General features: G+C 45.4%; 2 non-coding genes and 1 pseudogene across 2 annotated transcripts; all 3 read right to left on the bottom strand.

The window, feature by feature from the left end:
* Nucleotides 1–4818: 4818 nt before the first annotated feature.
* LOC149369970 (uncharacterized) lies at nt 4819–6008 on the bottom strand (annotated as a pseudogene).
* Nucleotides 6009–9159: 3151 nt separating this feature from the next.
* Nucleotides 9160–9230, bottom strand: TRNAG-GCC (transfer RNA glycine (anticodon GCC)). Its single transcript has one exon. It is a non-coding gene; the product is annotated as a tRNA-Gly (tRNA).
* A 9646-nt stretch (nt 9231–18876) lies between these two features.
* Nucleotides 18877–18947, bottom strand: TRNAG-GCC (transfer RNA glycine (anticodon GCC)). Its single transcript has one exon. It is a non-coding gene; the product is annotated as a tRNA-Gly (tRNA).
* Between the last annotated feature and the right edge of the window lie 310 nt (nt 18948–19257).

The following is a 19257-nucleotide window of genomic DNA, read 5'->3' as shown; positions in this document are numbered from 1 at the left end:
CAGCTTTCTTGCATAGAAAACAGTTAGTTGACCAGGGAATGAAGATGCCTTTATCTTGCATCCATGTTTTGACTGATAATGTGCTAGTGTGAAGTTTAAAGAAAAAGGATTTACTGATGGCGATACTGGCATCTTCCTTACTCTCTTAAGAACATCTGCTCCTGGACCTCCACGATGCGGGAAACGGTACATTGGTACAGGTAGCAATACGTCCACTAAATCCTTACACAATTTTTTCCTCCCTACATCACACAAATATTCAATAGAAAATCACACGTGCAACATCCTATACGCGACTACGACCTCTCGCAGATACCCTCTCACGGCCCCACCAATGCTTTGGCACGAACACACAAGAAACTCTAGAAGATATCAACCTAGCCGAGTTTTCACTACGGTGTGTCGGAACATATCGTTTTGATCTCGGAGATACATAAAACGCGAGACCACTTGTCTCAAAAATAAGTGTACAAGTCCAAGCCCACCTTTCTTCACGGACAAAAACAAATTTATTCGACTGGTCCTCTCCCAAGTCGAAGACCAAATAAAAACGTCAAAAACACGATGGATTTTTTGAATGTTGACCCGCGCTGCGCTCCGCACACTCATCACATACCATATCTTTGCGGCAAGGAAAATATTACAAACAGTGGCACGTGAGAACATGGACAATTGTCGTCCTTGCCAGGCGTCGGTTTTTCCTTGACTTATGCTGCTTGCTCATTCCAGTACCGATCAGGCTCTCGGTAACAATCAAGTGGTACTCCTAGATATGCTGTTGGAATGGTGGACCAGCGCATTCGAGAATAGTAGTCGGGCGTGACTTCCCAACTGCCATACCAGTACCCGTAGCTTTTTTCCCAGTTGATCTGAGCCCCAGTGGATCTACAGAATTTGTGTACTACATCTTTGGCTTCGCAAACGCTCTCTCTATTCGAACAGAAAACTGCGATGTCATCGGCATATGCCAAGATTTTCACTTGCGCTGACTGTAGCCGGAAGCCCATTATGCGGTCGTTATTCTGGATAGCCATGCAAAGTGGCTCAAGGTAGGCCACGAATAGCAAGGGTGACAAAGGACAACCCTGCCTCACAGAAGACCGCACTTGCAGGCTCTCTCTGAGGTATCCGTTGACAACAATTCGAGTTGTACAATTTGCGCAGGCCATTTTCACGCCCTCTGTTATTATCTCGCCCACATTCGAGTAATCTAATATGGCAAAGAGTACTTCATGGGAAGCACGGTCAAAGGCTTTTGCCAGATCCAGCTGCATCATCGCCACTTGGTCGTCAAGAGAGTCGCAGCATTCTAGCACGGATCGCGGTACGTGTATGTTAGTGGCGATGCTTCGCCCTTTTATGCCACATGTCTGATGTTCCCCTACCAGCATGGTTATGACTCCCTACAATCTTTTTGCCAGCACCTTCATGAATATTTTGTAGTCAACGTTGGTGAGGCTTATCGGACGATAAGACCTCACCAACAGGCGTTTTTCCGGATCATCAGTTTTTGGTATGAGCACAAGGTGTCAAGTTGCGAAGGACATGGGAACACGTTTTGCTTCGTACCATTCGGCAAATACTTTCAGCAGGACAGGAGCTAAAATAGTTCTAAATGTTTTGTAGAAAGCAGCCCCCAGGCCATCTGGACCAGGAGCTTTACCAATTGGTAATGTGTCTATCGCGTGCTCTATTTCTTTCACGGAAATCGATTGCCAAAGACGCGTTTTCACTTCTTCGTCAAGTTTCGGCATGAACGGTAGAAATTCACTGTAGAACTCTTCTTGAGCTTTTCGCGAATGACCCAGCACGTCTTTGAAGTGATCACAGATTACGCGCTTGGTAACACTGCTATCTGTCGAAATATCTGCGCCGGTGCTTATTTGTCGTGTTTCCTTCCGACATGCGTTACGTTTCTCATCAGACACAGCACACTTTGTTGGTGTTTCCGCTGCCCACAGCTTCCCAGAGCGTGCACGAATAACTGCCGCTCTGTACTTATCTGCGTCTATTCTTTCAAGCTGTGTTTTTACATCCCTTATTTCATTAAAACATGTTCCTGGTTCCGCGCTTTCTATACTGATCAGCAATTCAAGCTGATCGCGAAGCTGCGTTTCTGTTTGTTTCTCTGCATACCTCAACGTGCTAGATTTTTCAATCGCTCCTATTTTGACAAGCTGCTTAAACTCTTCCCACCCTAGCGTAGTTTATCCGTTGCGCTGCAAGTACCTTCTTTAGCTCTTGCGTCACTCCATTATTAAATCCCTCGTCTTCCAATAATTTAGTATTAAATTTCCACAAGCGCCAGTTGAAACGAGTTTTCTTTTGTCTGTTTCCAAAAGTTGCTATTACTAGGAAATGGTCACTAAAGGGCACAGGTTTTACTTCGTGCATGATCAAGGGCGTCCGCAGAATTTTTTTCAGGGGGGGGCCCATTGGTTGTTGGCGCCGGAGGGGGGGGGGGTATATTCGTAGCGAAAAGGCACTATTTGCGGAGTAAATTTATTTATTTATATATAAATAAAAAATAAGTAAAATACACACATGAAAGAAAATTACAAGCAGCAAATTAAAGCGCGGATTGTAGAGATACATTGGAGTTAATCAACAAAGAAACAATTAAAATTAAAAAAATGCAAAAAGATACTATCAATACTCGAAGTGCTCAGTCTTACTGCATACGGGTTCTCGACTCACCCGAATTGATGACCAGCACACAGCGCAATATGTTCACAAACACGCAACTACAGTCACTCAGTCAGTCTTGCTTGAACAGCAACTGTAGGCGCCTCGGATTTTTCTGGGCGAATTGCGTAGTTACACGGGTGATAAATTCATTTCTGTGCTTCATTACACGCTCTCAGTGCACAGTCATCATATATATTGATTGGAAAAATGGTTGAACGAGTACGTTGAAAACAAAAGATGACTATATACAACGAAAACTTATTTACGAGATAAATGCACGCTCGCAGCTTCATACACCTCGCTCCATCTTGCTCGCGCATCCGCACAGTCGAGCAACCGCACACACACTGCTCGCCGCTCGTCGTTTTCTCGTCCGCTGTCTTGGTTGTTCTCACCTTCGTTGACAACCCGCCACTAAAAACACCGAAGCACAAACACAGAGGCGCGCACATGTGCAAGGGCTTACTTGCCACAATATCCACGAATGCGCACTTTTGGGGTGTAAGGAACGCCGCGCGACTTCCGAGGGGAAGGGACACCCGCAACTAATTCGGTCGGAAAATTTGTTTTTGTGCTTTTATGGGGTTCAGAGCCCCAAAACGACTCAGGCTATAAGGGACGGAGTAGTACAGAGTTTCGGATAATGTCGACCACCTGGGTCTCTTTACCATGCACTGACACGCACAGTACATGGGCGCTGTTGTGATTTGAGGCCCAGCCAGAGGTGACAGGCGAGCCAGGCAGGCGCCATCGGGCTGCGTTGACCAAAGGCGCTGGTTTTCGGAGAAGACGCAAGGAACGCTGGTGTGGGGGCGCCTCTGGAGACTGCGTCGCCGTGAACAAAAGCAGCTAATCCCCTTTGCCGAAGGTTCTGAAAGCGGCGCTTCTACCGCACTGAGCTCTCCCGTGGATCGGAGGAGACAGCGAGCGGCGGCGGCGCCAACTCGTCGCCAGCTTGCCCCTGAGCAGCCCGACAAAGCGGGGGTGGACACGGCTGATTTGTCCTTCCCCCCTCAAGAATTCATCGGTGGCCCCTGTGCACTGTCTGCCTCCGTGTCGCTATCTCTCTAGAGATCAAAGAAACAGACACCCATATCGAAACACATGATCGCCGGTGTCGCTGCATGTCTGCAACAGGTCGTCCTTCAGCAGAGCTGGCGGTGGCGTGGTTTGAAAACGGCGGAACGACGCGCGCCCGGACGCGGCATTTCGCAGATGTGACCAAGCGTCGAAGCGGGGCTGCTTTTACCCTTTTGGCTGAGCGCACCACCGCCCCTGGCGTGCGGCCATCACTCACGGTTCGAGTGAGTGATTTTCCAGGGGGGTGCAGCCGCCCCCCCTTGCCCCCCCCTCCGGACGCCCATGTGCATGATACATAGAGGTACATGCTCTGATGACACACACAGTCTGTCTAGCCGTGCATGGCTATTTCCTTGAAAATGAGTATACTGCGGACGGGTACCATATAAGAATACACTCCCAACATCCTCTAAATAGTGGTCGTAGACCACTTCTTTCAAGATGTCCACGCTTTTGTCTCGCACCGAAGCACCATTTGCACGATCTGAGGCATGAAAAACACAATTGAAATCGCCCGCTAATACCAGCGCCCTGTCACAGTTTAAATATGTCTGGAAGCGCTCAAAAAACATTTTTCGGTCGGTCTCTACATTTGGCGCTTACGCACAAATAGCCCTGAAATTCTGGCCGCAATGCATAAAATCAACGACAAGAAGTCGACCGCTTTCACAGGAGAACAAAGACTGCACAGTGATACCAGTGTTATTACGAACGAAGAGAACACAGCCACACGAGGCGCCAACAGAGTGACATACGCATACTTCGAAATGCGTACGGAAAACAGACACCATTCGATCCGTCGCCTCCTCACTTTCAATCTTAGTTTCCTTAATTGCTACTACGTGGAGATCGTTATCTAGAAGAAGGCGACTCAACTGGCATTGTCGCCTTCTTGCCGCGAGGCCTCGTACATTCAACGTTGCTACACGCAGTGCTTCCGTGAGATTGATCGCCATATCGAGTGAAAAAAAGGACCCTATCGCATGGTGTCTACCATCACGCCCGCACCACAAACCACCCAAGCGCCACCTCGGGTTCTACAGTGCAAAACTACGGAGGCGGTTTCCCCGCCTGCCGTGAGTCGGCCGGAATGTTCGGCCGCGGCTTGTAGGACGCTCGCCTCATACCTCGCGTTTTAGGAGGAGGCTCTTCACCCCCACTGGCATCCTGCTGCGGCTCCTTGCTTTCGCTGTCATCATGCGCCCGTTTTCCGGCCGTGGCACTGGTTGTTGGAGGAATGTCCATGGGCTCAGCCACACTACAGGCGGCGCTCACCGGAGAGTCCCCAGGCATTGCACTCACATCTCTCGTCACGACATCGTCAGGATGTGCAGGAGCTGGAGGCGACTGCGACGGAGTGTCGATAGGGCAAAGTTGCGCCTCCAACTGATCCGCCCGAGGAGCAGCCAACGCGTTCTCGCTCGCCACTGGCCCGCTCGCCGCTGTCGATGCGTCCTCCGCATCGGCCTCATCCATGAGCAGCTCTGTCGTCTCCTCACTGGTCGATGGCCCGGTGACGCTGGCGTACGTCCGAGCGCACTGGCTTTCCTCGTGCCCGAAACGACGACAAGCACCGCAACGTGGGATTTTGCACTCACGCCGAATATGGCCCGTGCCGCGGCAGCGCAGGCAAAGGGGAGGCCTGCCCGAAACGACCACAAGCGCAAGCTCTCCGGCTACGCTCACCTGGTGGGGCAAGTCGTCCATCTTGACGCCGGCGTTCAACTTAAGGGTCACCAGCCTCGTAGTTGAACCCTTGTCCGACACGCCTTGTGCACGCCATCGCTCTCTTGTGACGTCCGTCACCTTCCCGAACGGAGCGAGGGCAAGCCGCACGTCTTCGTCCGGTACGCTGTGCAGGAGCCAATGCAGCTTCATTCGGACGTCCCTGTTTGCAGGATCTATCACAAGACATCGGGCACCTTTCACTTTGAGCTCACCGATGTTAATAATCTTCTTCGCAGCGTCGGCGTCCGTGAAGGTTACGGCCCACACATGACTCATGCGATACGCCCCAAGGGCGATAATTTCCGGCAGGAGCGACAGTGGAGCGAGCGCATCTCGAAAATCTTCCACCTTTAGGGGCGAACACTGACGTCCCCGTGCAGGAAAACTGTGTTCAAAACAAAACGCCCTGTAGGCAAACTAGGCAGTACGACCCGGTACTCGCTGTCCAAGCCAAAATTCCTGTTTCCGCGGCCAGACATGGCCGCTGTAGCCGCTCCGACGGAGCTAGTCATTACACGTATGTCACGCTCGGTGGCCGGAAGTGGAATCATTCTACCACTGAATCACCGACGCTTTTTTTTTTATTGCCGATTTTGACGTTCAAATCAAGAGGCTAAAAGAAATAAAACATGACGGCGACACTTTGGCCGACACGACTTTAAAAGTTTTTGATCGACATCAATCTATCAAGTACAGATACCCATTGAGGTGGATCAGGCAGTGCGTTTTTTTTTCTTTATTGCCTGGCTTTGACATTACACAACAAAATGGCGGGACACAATGAACAATTGGTGTTGAATTGAATTGAATTGAATTTATTTTTCCAGAACTGGAAGGATTTCCAGGCAAAAAGCTGCTTTCGCAGCTTGACTGGGCCTCCTGCCAGTCAGCCTGCCAGGGGCTGGCTTCGTCACATTAAAATTCCTTTAGGGCCATCAAAGGCTCCACCCTTGACAGCCACTCGGGAGCCTCGCCAACAGATTTGACACTCTCAACAAACCGGTGCACAGTTTCACGAAAATAAATTCGTGCTGGCCTCGCGTCGGGATCACAGTAATATCCTGCCATTCTCGCGCGCCAAATACTGTGGAGGCCCAGTAACATTATCAGATCGAAAGGTACTCCGTCCTCGTTTTCAATGGGCAGATACCGTATTCTATGGGGGTGAAGTGGAAATTGTTTCTTTATAGTCCTTTGAAGTACGTCCCAAAAGTAAACCCCTTCCCAACAATGCAGAAAAACGTGATCTATCGTTTCTGGCTGCTTGCAGATAAGGCAGTGATGATCCCACGGAAGAAATAAGCTCTTACCCTGTAAAAACATTTTGACTGATAACGTTCCAGTGTGCAATTTGAAAAAAAAATTTTAACCCCGGGATCAACGTGCATCCTCTTTACCCTCTTTAACACATTTCTTCCAGGGCCTCCACTGTACAAAGCCCTATACATGGGTTCCGGCAAAAAAACTTCACATAAATCCTTATACAATTTTTATTGTTCACTGTAGATAAACATTCGTTGGAAAACCTCTTTGAGAGAAATCGGGCACTTGCGACAATTTCTCTGAAGTACCCAAAAATTCCGCCCGATAGGATTTCGGTTGCAACAACAAAGTCAGGCAGCGCGCGCCATAGCCTTACTTGGCACACGGTGCGCAAGAACGTATCACTGACATAACGCAGAAGCATAAATCTGTTAGCAATCAGCCGCAAGAAATGGTGTCCCAGACCTACTCCCTCATCGTTCACTCTTCTAAATAAATTCGTCCGGCTGCACCTTCCCCATTGTGCAGCCCACGCAAAAACAGCAAAAATTCGATGTAGTTTTTGTATGTTCATTCCTCCATAATGCAACACTTGCGTCGCATACCACACCTCACTGATAAAGAAAAGGTTGCACACGGTGGCTCTAGAGAAAATTGATAAGCCTGTTCCTTTCCATCTTTCCGTCTTCTCACGCACATCCTGTTTCTGCACTCTCCAATATGTTTCGCTATCGCGATAGCTTTCTAGCGCTACTCCACGGTACTTCGTTGGGGTCTTCACCCAGGGTACGTTTGCAAAGTGGTCCATCGTCGTTTGCCATGCTCCGTGCCAGAGCCCCACTGACTTGGTCCAGTTCGCTCTGCTGGCAGAGGTTTTGCAGAATCCAGCGACACATTCAACGGCCTCTGTTACACCTTCTCGATTAACGGAAAAAACCGCTAAATCATCCGCATATGCCAGCAGCTTCACCTCCGCAGCTTGCAGCAAAAAACCAGTTATTCTCTCGTTTTCGATTATGTTTAAACACAAAATCTTGATGTAGATGGCAAACAGAAGAGGGCTGAGGAGGCAGCCTTGGCGTACCGAACTCTGCACACGAATGGGGGCCCCCAGACTCTGGTTAACAATCAATCTCGTCGTACAGTTCCGATACGCCAAGGTGACTCCCTCCCTGATAACATAACCAACATTTACGTAATCAAGTATGCACTGCAAAATTTTATGCGCGACACAGTCGAACGCCTTTTCGAGGTCAAGCTGCAAGATGGCAACGCGACTATTTATAAAATCACAGCCCTCGAGCACCGACCTTTTATCTCGCACGTTTGATGGGGGCCAACAATTCCCTGGATTACACACGTTAACCTTTGCGCCAACACTTTCATATAAATTTTATAATCAACATTTGTGAGAACGATTGGCCTGTACCCTGTTACGATTCGTAACTTGTGAGCTTCATCCGTTTTCGGAATTAGGACAGTGTGTGATTTACCATAAGACGGAGGCAATTCACGTACGTCGTAAGCTTCATTAAAAACCGTCTTCAACACTGGCGCTATTCTGCTCTTAAATGATTTGTAAAACGCCGTGCTTAACCCGTCTGGTCCTGGTGATCTCCGAGAACTTAAATTGCCTATTGCCATTTCTACCTCTGATTCGGTTATTGCGAGCTCTAAAACGTTTTTCTGCTCTTCGCTGAGTCGCGGCAGTGCCTCAAGAAACCTGTCCTTAAATGTATTCATGTCTGCATGCTGTAATGCGAAGATCGCCTGATAGTATTCAAAAAACGCACGCTGTATATCTTCGTTTTCGTCTGATAAAATGCCACCACATTCTATGCTATCGATGTGATTTTGGCGAGCATGGGTCTTTTCAATTCCCAACGTTCGTTTCGACGGCGTCTCCCCTGCTGCTACATCTTCCGCTCTGGCCCGCACCAACGCTCCACGATAACGGTTCTCTTCTATTAGTTGAATTTTTTGTTTTATTTTCCTGATGTCATCGATCCATTTACCAGGTGCTTCACTTTCCTTTTCTAGCAGTTTTGCAAGCATACATCTCAGATTGCGTTCATTTAGATTCTCTTCGTACGCAATGGCACTACACCGTTCAACTGCTTTAATTTCAACCTGTTCTTTGCAAAGTTCCGACTGTTGCCATATTTTCAGTTCACTACTAGGCTCTATTTTGCTTATTTCTTCAATTACTGCACAGTTAAATTCATCGTCCTTAATTAGCTTGTTATTTATTTTCCACAGATCCCAACTAAAAGCACTGCCCCGTTTTTCAATCCCATCCCACATACTACTAAACAGTGGTCCGAAAAACAGAGTTTCCGCAACCGTACTGCCCATCTATTTATAGCGTAGTTCGTTGCGTAAGCCGGCAAAAGTAAAACATGCGTCGGCCGGGAATCGAACCCGGGCCACCCGCGTGGCAGGCGAGTATTCTACCACTGAACCACCGACGCCTATGTTGGATCGTGGTGGAGCAGCGCAAAGGACGGGACACAAGAAAAAAGGAAAGACGAACACAGGCGCTGATAAAAGTCTAGGATTCGCAGAAAATCGCTCGCGGAAAGCCCTATTTGATTTTGGAAGCGAACAGTGCCATGGCGAGCAACTTGCTCGCCTATGTTGGGCCGCTAGACTGATCGTTTGTTGAGAGCGCAACCTGTTACGCAAGTCTACCTTCATGTAGGTCATCGCCCCGGCTGCGCCTGCCACAGAGAAGCGACTGCTCTTTGTCGAAAAAAACTGCTGTGATAAACCGTGTGTTCAACGAGGGCGTGGACTGCATTCCTGAGCATTTATTTCGTCGATCGAATGCGTTTCACATTCACCGTTTAGAGCCACTTGTTGCGTTAGTACTAACATACCCAAGAACTGTATAAAAAAGCATTTTTGAGCGGGAAACCATTTATGAAAGCATTTTTTTTTATAAAATGCAAGATTGCCTTATAAAAGTCAATATATCCGCAGATACCGGACGACAGTCCTGTATTTTTTTTTCTAATAATGATTTTGCTCTCTTCAAAAGAATTTTCTATTGGTTTGTTGTGGCAGTCTTGAGTGTTCGATGCGATCGATGAAAACACTCGAGAAGAAAGGTTTTGCTACAGATGAGAAGAATTAAGCATCACCATCAATTTACAGAAAAGGGTTGTAGCGCCGAAACAGACAACACACCGAAAGCTAAACTGTACAGGCGGAGCTTTCTGTGTGTTGTCTGCTTCGGCGGTACAATCCTTTTCTGGAAACATGCACCAGCTATCCCTCCAACAAGTATTACTCATTACCTTCAATATTTCCATAAGGGTGTCTTACCATTTTACAATTTTCAAAATTTTTCTCTTAGAATGTCGCACATGCAGATTGTATTTTTTGTTGTAGTGCTCTTCCCCGAAGTTCTGGGTGTATATCGGCAGGATATTGACGGAGAGTACTCGAGTGACTATTCGCAGATAGATGACCATAGATATCCCTTTTGCATTTGTGAGGAGGTGAGATCCAGCTTTGCTAGTAATTTAAACTGAATATTTTCTTACCATATATTTACTCCCACCCCTCCGTTCTCTTATTTTAATTTGAATCCGGTGGTTGCATGGATGAAAAGTTAGGAGCGTCTGCTTTTAAACTTTTAAACGGGTTGGTTGCAGTTATCACCATGCTTAGTATTTTTTCTCTATATTTTTAAGAAATACGTCGAACTTAACGGTATTATGTATAAAGTTTGCCACTTTTCTTTATATGCAATATATAATCTCAAACTTGGAAACTCACGTCAATGCCCTTCTTTTCAGCTGCCATCATCCAAGCACTTTTTTTGCTAACTTCTGCAGGAGATTCATTCACACTGCCTTTCTTGTCACTAAATCCTGGGGGCTAAAGGCGAGTGACAAAGTCTGCATCGACATCCGGGTGGATACTGCCAAATTCAAAAAAAAAATGTTCAGTTATTTTACAGAGTTCCCACCCAGTGCCCTTGTGGCGTCTTGGCTAAGTTTCGTTTGTAGCTTCGCGTTCTTAGACACCCTGACCTAGCTTCAAAGAGAAGGGCGTTTTCTTTCGTGTTATCAAATTACAATTCCTTCCTGATTTCCATTTTCCCATTTTTATTTATTTCTACAGTCTGCTCCTTTTCCATTGAAGTAGTCCAGTTCTTACCTTTTGCATTTTTAACCTGTCGTTTAAAGCTCGTCATTTCTCTGTCCTTCTTTACTGCATACTTACTTGTTAGTTTGTTAGTTCCCTGCTTTGTTTCCCGGTCGCTATAACCACCTAATTTTCAACCCCATAGAAACCAAGTTTATGTTTTTTGATCCACTCAGAAACTCACAAATCACTTGCTTTCTTTATCGCTTGGCCGTGCTTCAACTTGCACTAGTGACAGCGTGACAATCCTTGGTACACAACTTGATTCTCACCTAATATTTCCTCATCATATCACCACCAGCTCAAGGAGGAAGCAGTGTTTGGAATCCCTGCTCTATAATATCATCTCTTTCTTTTCCTATTCATCCGTGCTTTTATCGCTTTACTATGTGTTTATTCGTGCGAATATCAACTACGACACTGTAACATGGTGATACGCACACCACTGTCATTTGCGCTCGAAACAACACATTCCAAATCAGGCTGTACCCATTTATCCGGCAGTTTATATAATTCCAATGCTACGTGAGTATAATCTTATTCATCAATAATTTGCTTCACTGCAATCTGGCAGGTGCAATGTTATTCAGGTGAATTGTCAACAAAACTTTCTTTTCAATTTACTGAGAATAGTTTGTACAATAGTAACATCACCAGGTTTGCAGCTCACAAAAATTTTCTTGCCACCCCAAGTCTGTGCTACTCATAGAGTTCTTGTTTGACCTCTATTTCTTTATGGAATGAACTGCCCTGAGTTTAAAATTACCCATGTCTTTGTCCATGCGCAAATCAACTTTGAATTTTTTTCTTTCAGAACAATAAAAGACTTGACAGGTTTGTGTGTTTGCCTTTATTATTGATTATTTGAGTTGCTTCATTCCGCTGTCTTTCTTCTTTTTGTAGCCGCCGCGGTGGCTCAGTGGTTATGGTGGTTGGCTGCTGGCCCGAAAGACGCGGGTTCGATCTTGGCCGCTGCGGCCGAATTTACATGGCGGCGAAATTCTAGAGGCCCGTGTACTGTGCGGTGTCAGTGAACATTAAAGAACTCCATGTGGTCGAAATTACCGGAACCCTTCACTACTTCGTCCCTCATAGACATGGCTTTGAGACGTTAAGCCCCCATAAAACCATCTTTATGTATTTCGTGCAATATAATATCTATCGATGGTGACATAATTTTACCTTTCTGTTTTTCGCCCTGTTTATGTCTTTCTTTCGTTTCCATCCCATTTAACGTTTTGATGTGAATATTACCTTTCTTAATAATAAACAAGTACCTCTCTGTTTTGCTGCTTGTTTATTTCTTATGCAGATTAATGTTAATTTATGGAGGATGTCGTTACAGCCTCCTGACTGTGGGTCCTTCGCCTGCGTACTGATGTTTATGAGCTCCTCCCTCATCTACATCATCAATTCTAATTAATTACATTAATTAGAAACCAATCCAACTCGTGCAAAGTTAAACTCGAGAGAGAGAACACGATACAAAGGCGATATTGCACCTAAAGTGCACTAACACAAGAGAGAGGCAAACAGATTATTTATTTATTTATTTATTTATTTATTTATTTATTTATTTATTTATTTATTTATTTATTTATTTATTTATTTATTTATTTATTTATTTATTTATTTATTTATTTATTTATTTATTTATTTATTTATTTATTTATTTATTACAGTACCTTCAAGGCCCCAGTGGGGCGTTACAGAAGGGAGTGGATCAAAAAGTATTGACAATGCAGCAAAATGAAAACAAAAGTAAATGCAAAATGTAATGCAATACAGCAAAGAAAGAAAAAACGTAAGCTTGAACAAAATACATATCAGATTAGGTAACAAAACAGCCTAGTCAAACACATTGTTTTCCGCGGCATTTTTAAATAAACAGGTGCCAGAAATATCGGCAACCAAGGTGGGCAGGTGGTTCCGATCGCTCGCCGTCTTGGGTATAAATGAGTTGAAGTATGCATTGCTTCGGCAGTATGGAATGCGTACCTTGTGGCGATGATCTGTGCGAGGTGATATGAATGATGGTTCAGATAAAAGATCCCGTTTTAGCTGATGATTGTGGTAGTAAATCTTGTGAAAAGTTAGCATTCGCGCGAGTTTTCTACGAAGGGAAAGGCTAGGAAGGTTCAAAGTATTTTTCATTGCAGTTACACTAGCAGTGCGGGAAAAGTTAGACAAAATAAATCTGGCGCTACGACTCTGTACTGATTCTAACTGATTAGTAAGAGTTTCATGTCCCGGGTCCCACACAGAGCACGCGTATTCTAATTTCGATCTAACTAAGGTTTTATAGAGTAGTAGCTTTAAAGAAGATGGAGCCATGGAAAAATTACGACGCAAGTAGCCAAGCATGCGGTTAGCGTTGTTAACAACATAATCAACATGTGCCTGCCATGAAAGGTTAGAAGTTATATGAACCCCTAAATATTTATATGCGGTAACTTGCTCAAGGAGAGAACCCGAAATATTGTAGGGAATAAGATTTTCGTTAGCAGATCGGTGTGAAATACGCATGACCTTACACTTGTTAGTATTCAGCCTCATAAGCCAACTATTACACCAATTAGATACCTTATTTAGGTCACTTTGAAGTATGGATGAGTCTGAAGTGGATTTGATTACTCGATAAATAACGCAATCATCTGCGAAAAGCCTAATTGTGGAGTTAATAGAAATTGGCAGGTCGTAAATGTATATTAGAAACAATAGCGGCCCGAGTACGGAACCTTGAGGCACGCCGGAGGTAACAGAGCATGGGGAGGAATCAGCGTTATTTGCAGTGACGAATTGAGTTCTGTTACGCAAAAAACTTTCGATCCATGAAAGAATGTTTGGGTCGATGTTCAGTTTACCGAGCTTAAAACAAAGTAGTTGGTGATTAACTAGATCAAATGCTTTCTGAAAATCTAAAAATACGCAGTCAATGAAAAGTCCCTTGTCTAATGCACCAAATAAATCATGGGTGAAGGAAATGAGTAGTGTTTCACAAGAAAATGATTGACGAAAGCCATGCTGATGAGGGAAAAAGAACGAATGATTTTCTAGAAATTTAACCAGATTAGAAAAAATGACATGTTCAAACAGTTTACACGGGACACTCGTTAATGATATGGGTCTGTAATTAAGGGCACTATGAGCATCACCAGACTTAAATATTGGTACCACCTTACCCACCTTCCAGTCCCCGGGCAGCTGTCCTGAATTCAAAGATTGCGATAACAGTGCACACAAGTAAATGGAAGAATAAACACTTGTATTCTTTAAAAATTTAGAATTTATGTCGTCGATTCCCGAAGATGAAGAAATTTTGAGATTATTAATTAGACTTTCTATACTAATACTGTCAAACACAATTGGGTCCATTAGTGGATTCTGCATAGACTGAAAAGAGGGCAGAGAAACAGATGATTGCTGTAAAAAAGCATTAGAGAAGGCGTCGTTGAGCACTTGAGGGCACTCTGATGAAGGAATGGCTGCGCCGCTGCTATCGTTTAGAGCTATTGCTTTATGCTTGGGACCAGAAATGATGTTCCAAAATTTTTTGGCATTATCAACCAACAAAGACGGAAGCGTACTCTGGAAAATAACCTGCTTGGCGTTTTTTAAGGCTTTTCGATAATCAGATGTTATGGCACGATACAAATCCCAGTGATCAGAGGAACCGGTGGTTTTCGCTCTGCGATAAACTCGTTTTTTTTTTTTTACTTAAAAGGCGTTTTAATGCGGTAGTGAACCACGGGGAACGTTCCTTGCCTGATATGACGCGTAAAGGTATGTATTTTTGGACGAGAAAATCAACCTTTTCGTTAAAAAGATGCCAGTTCGTTTCCACAGTACGGTTATAAAAGTTTGGCATGCACTCACCTAAGAAGATTTCGAGTTCTGCGTTAATCGACTGAAAATTTGCCTTTGAATATTCTCTGATATATTTGGGATTGGGTCGCACACGTGTGTTAGTGTGTAAGCTCAAACTGGATGAAGGAGCGGTCACTGAGGCCGGTCACTTGCCAATGAACGAACTAGTTCAGGAAGCGCCGCCGCGGTGGCTCAGTGGCTATGGTGCTCGGCTGCTGACCCAAAAGACGCGGGTTCGATCCCGGCCGCGGCGGTTGGAATTTCTTTGGAGGAGAAATTCTAGAGGCCCGTGTACTGTGCGATGTCAGTGCACGTTAAAGAACCCCAGGTGGTCGAAATTTCCGGAGCCCTCCACTACGGCGTCTCTCATAGCCTTAGTCGCTTTGGGACGTTAAACCTCATAAACCAACCAACCAGTTCAGGAAGCGTAGTTAGAACAAGATCAAGAATATTAGCGCTAGTAGTGGGGGTACGGATTGGATGGGTAATGAGCTGGGAGAAATTGAAGTCATTGCACAGATTTGTGAAGCCAATCGTGTCAGTAGACGAATCCAGAGTGGAAGGAAACGCGCCAGACCAATTTATTTTTGGCATGTTGAAATCCCCAAGTAAAAAGATTAGCGAAGAAGGAAACCTAACTAAACTTCGATTAAGCACATCATGAAGTTCACTACAAAAAGATGATGGAGCATTTGAAGGGCGATAGCATGCGCAGAAGATTACGTCTCGATGATTAATGCGTATAGAGCCGCATACAAATTCTAGTGAAGAAACAAGTGACAAGTGTGAAGAATGCAGATGATCAGCGACCGCTATCAGAACACCGCCTCCTATTCTGTCTCCACGGTCACATCGATAATGAAATCGTTTTCGCAGTTTAGTATTTCATCATTCGAAATCTTTGAATTCAGCCAGGTTTCGGTGAGTTCCAAAATGTCTGCATTGCACGTGTCGATGAGAGTACACAGTTCATCACGTTTGTTAACAACACTACGAATATTAGAGAACAAAACGCATAAGTCATTTGGAAGCTCATGACCACGAGCAGGTAGCTACGCGGTAGAAAGATCGGCTGGCAAGGCACTACTATCAGGGCTGCGTGGGGTTGCTTCGTTATTGATATGATATTCACAGATGCTATCTGATGACGAAATGTAGATGTAACACTTATTCTTTATGAACAATTTGTTCTGACGAATAGCGTACTTCTCTCCACTTGCCTGTCCAAAGTCAAAAAGTTTTTTACGTGCGTTGCGAGTTGACAAGCAGAAATCTTCCGTAACCTTTACCCCAGCATTTTTCATTTTGCTTCGGTGAGTAAACATAGCTTTTCGGATCTTAAAATTCGTGAACTTGACTATGACAGGACGGCATTTGTCATACGAAAATTTACCCAGCCGATGCGCATGTGCTATAGCCTCGCTGGGTAGCTCAAGGTCCATTTCAGAAAGAAGCTTTCCACGCACGAGCTTTTCAGATTCATCCCATGATTCGTTTTGCGCGTCAGGGAGGCCGTGAAAAAGTAGATTAAGCTGTAAGATTAAGCTGTGAGATTTATTTTCCGCCGCTACGACTTTCATTTTCCACCCTCATCTGCGATGTCTTCCCTAAACTTAAGCCCGCTCGCATCCCGCCGAAAAACTGAGTCCCTAAAACTTCTTCACTCCATAGTACATTCTGCTAATAGACGATATGCGAAATGCGCAGCGCCATCTCTCGGCGCTCCGAGTACTAAGTCCTCCATGTTGGTACGGTACAGAAAACGAAACCGCTGCCCAGCGTTGGGTTAAAACGACTGCGCTTCGTTTGAAAAGTAAAATGCCGATGCAGTGTTGCGCTACCCTCTCCACTGTGCAAAGACACTACGATGCGTGCGAGAACTAGGTGCGTTCCAGCTTTTCGCTTTTCTATTTTTTTACTCCGTCCCAACGTTTTAGTAACATAAAACGCCATGCGAGGTATCATGTGCCAGCACGCGGATCAGTGCGCAGCATTCGCTTTCTGCGCTGATTTTTGACAAATCTCTCGAGGTGATTTGCGTTTAAATTAAGATAGGGACCACAGCCTTTGTTGTCTCTGATCAAAATTAGAAGCCGATTTCGTGCATTCATCAACTCCGGTCGGGCGTGAATATATATAGACGCATACTTGAACAACGTAATAGAGAAGGTAATTTTTTTGAGCGGGCCAATCGCTCGTGCCGTGGCGAAATAAGTTCACTCGAACAACCATATGCCGATTACTGCTTAGTTTGCTACGTGTTCAGTTAAGTTTTTCCCGTGTTCAATTAGTTTTAGAAGGGCGAGCAAACTCTCTGGGCCATACGCATATGTTATGCGTGTTAAGGAGTCTTTGTGAAGCAATACACCGTACGTATAAAAACTGAGGTGCGAATGCTTTATTTCTTGAGGATTCCTATACCTTCCATATCTGCGGCGACGAAAATCTAAAAAAAAAGCGAATAATGTAGCTACTTTATTATGAAGGATGGACGCATTTCTAAGCTAGAAAGTTCGTGCAACAGTGTTCTGAAAACGCTTCAGGCCATCAGATTTTATTATCGTTGTGGCAAGCTTCAACAGCTTGCTTCGCAACAAAGCCATTTGTCCAAGTTTGGGAGTAAGCTAATTAAGTTTCGGAAGCAACCGAACATGCTAATTCCGCCGCCCCTGCACACACAGCTTGACCAGCGTATCGAGTCCGTGCATGCACCTACAGCTGTAGCATCTTTCTCTAATCAAGCCGCCGCGGTGGCTCAGTGCTTATCTGGAAAAAAAAAAAAGCTGCGTCTTTGCTTACAATATTTTGAATTATATGTGCACGCCTACTTTCCTCTTGTTGATGTCGACTGACTGACTGCATCTTAAGCAGGACGCGGTTTCAACGAATTGTTCCGAAAGTCAACCGGCGCCGGGCTTTGAAACGGTGACGTTGAAAACCGCGGATGCGCATTGCACATTACAGTAAAGGAGTCGAATTACGCAGCTGGTCGAAGGTCTTGTGTGATATGCTGCAAGGCACGAAGCTCCTGGCGTCGGCGCGAACGAAAGTTCGCACTGTCACAGAAGTATGTCAACATACGTGCGCACTCACCGCAAAATAACCGCTCGCTACCCTACCAGATGAATTCGTGTCCACCTGGGAACAAAATAGCCATGGTGATGCGTGATGTTTGAACTGGTGCTATAATGCGAGCATTAAAACGTCAACAGCACACGGTCACGGTTCGACTTTCCAACCCACTTTCCAGTGCCGATTATTGCGATCATCAGCGCCAGACTTCAAGCGAAGTAGACGACGCGGTAGGAGTAAGCTGGCGCTTATTGAAAGCACCTACATCTGGTCCAAGATCAGCTGTGAAAACAACGCACCAACTAAAGCTTGCCTGTTGAAATTCCTCTCGCAAGAAGAAAGTACGCACAGCAAACGATGCACCAGCTCGACGAGCTCGACCGCGCCAAGATGGAAACCGGAAGTTGTGGGCGCGGTGTTGCCAGACCGCCAAGCAATTTCGCATATTGTCTATTGCCTTTCAGAGGGTACGCATATTCGTTTCCAAAACCATCTGCAACCAGGAGCCATCACGATCTTAATATCCAACCTTTGTTTGCCCGTACTAACGTTTTCAAGTACAGTTTTTTCCGCGCACTGTGGAGAGTTCGAATTCTTTGGATGGTAACATTCGTGCATTATCAGTCTCTGATTTTGCGTAGGCAATTGAGTCGTAGCAGTGTATGTGGTTGTTCTCAGCGTTTATATTTCTAATGCTTGGAATGTACCCTTGTACGCGTGGAATTGTTCCACCTTTTATGTAACCACTCCTGCTATAGCCCCTAGAATGGGGCTGCAGTATTTTCAAATAAATAAATAAAATCGTTATTAATTGACCTCCCCGTAAATATACCATTTGAGAGTTATTACAAAATAGCTGAGGTTGTACGTACACTAACAGTTTGAAATTCAGCCCGAGGCACGAGCACCTGTCCTGTCGACTTCTTTGTTCGTCCTCGTTTTTGCAGCGAGCCATGATCAGAGACCAACCAGCCGAAACAGCCACTTCAGTGAGTAAAAATGCACCGGGAAAATAAAAAGCTGTGCGTCGGCCGGGAATCGAACCCGGGCCACCCGCGTGGCAGGCGAGTATTCTACCACTGAACCACCGACGCCGATGTCCGGAAGCCCCCCTGATCGTCTATTCATAGCCACCTGTTACGCAAGTCTCCGTTAAGTAGGTCATTGCGCCGGCCGGCCTCTGCTACACAGAGGAGCACTGTATGTCGTGAGAGCTCTTGTGGTAAAGCGAATGTTCACAGCATTGAATTTCCGGTATGTGGGGATGAAATTCTTCTAAACGACAATGTTTTTTGTATGTGCGGAACTAAGCAGACAGGGAATTTCTGAAGACTGCATTGTTCGTTCACTCCTGAGTACTGCATATATGCTTGGTGTAAGCATAGCAGGCCCAGCGGTTCAGTA

This window comes from Amblyomma mixtum, chromosome 1 (assembly GCF_055824585.1).
Source record: "Amblyomma mixtum isolate Tamu chromosome 1, ASM5582458v1, whole genome shotgun sequence".
Lineage (NCBI taxonomy): Eukaryota > Metazoa > Arthropoda > Arachnida > Ixodida > Ixodidae > Amblyomma > Amblyomma mixtum.
Note: the sequence above shows the minus strand (reverse complement) of the source record. Positions and strands in the feature narration are given on the sequence as shown.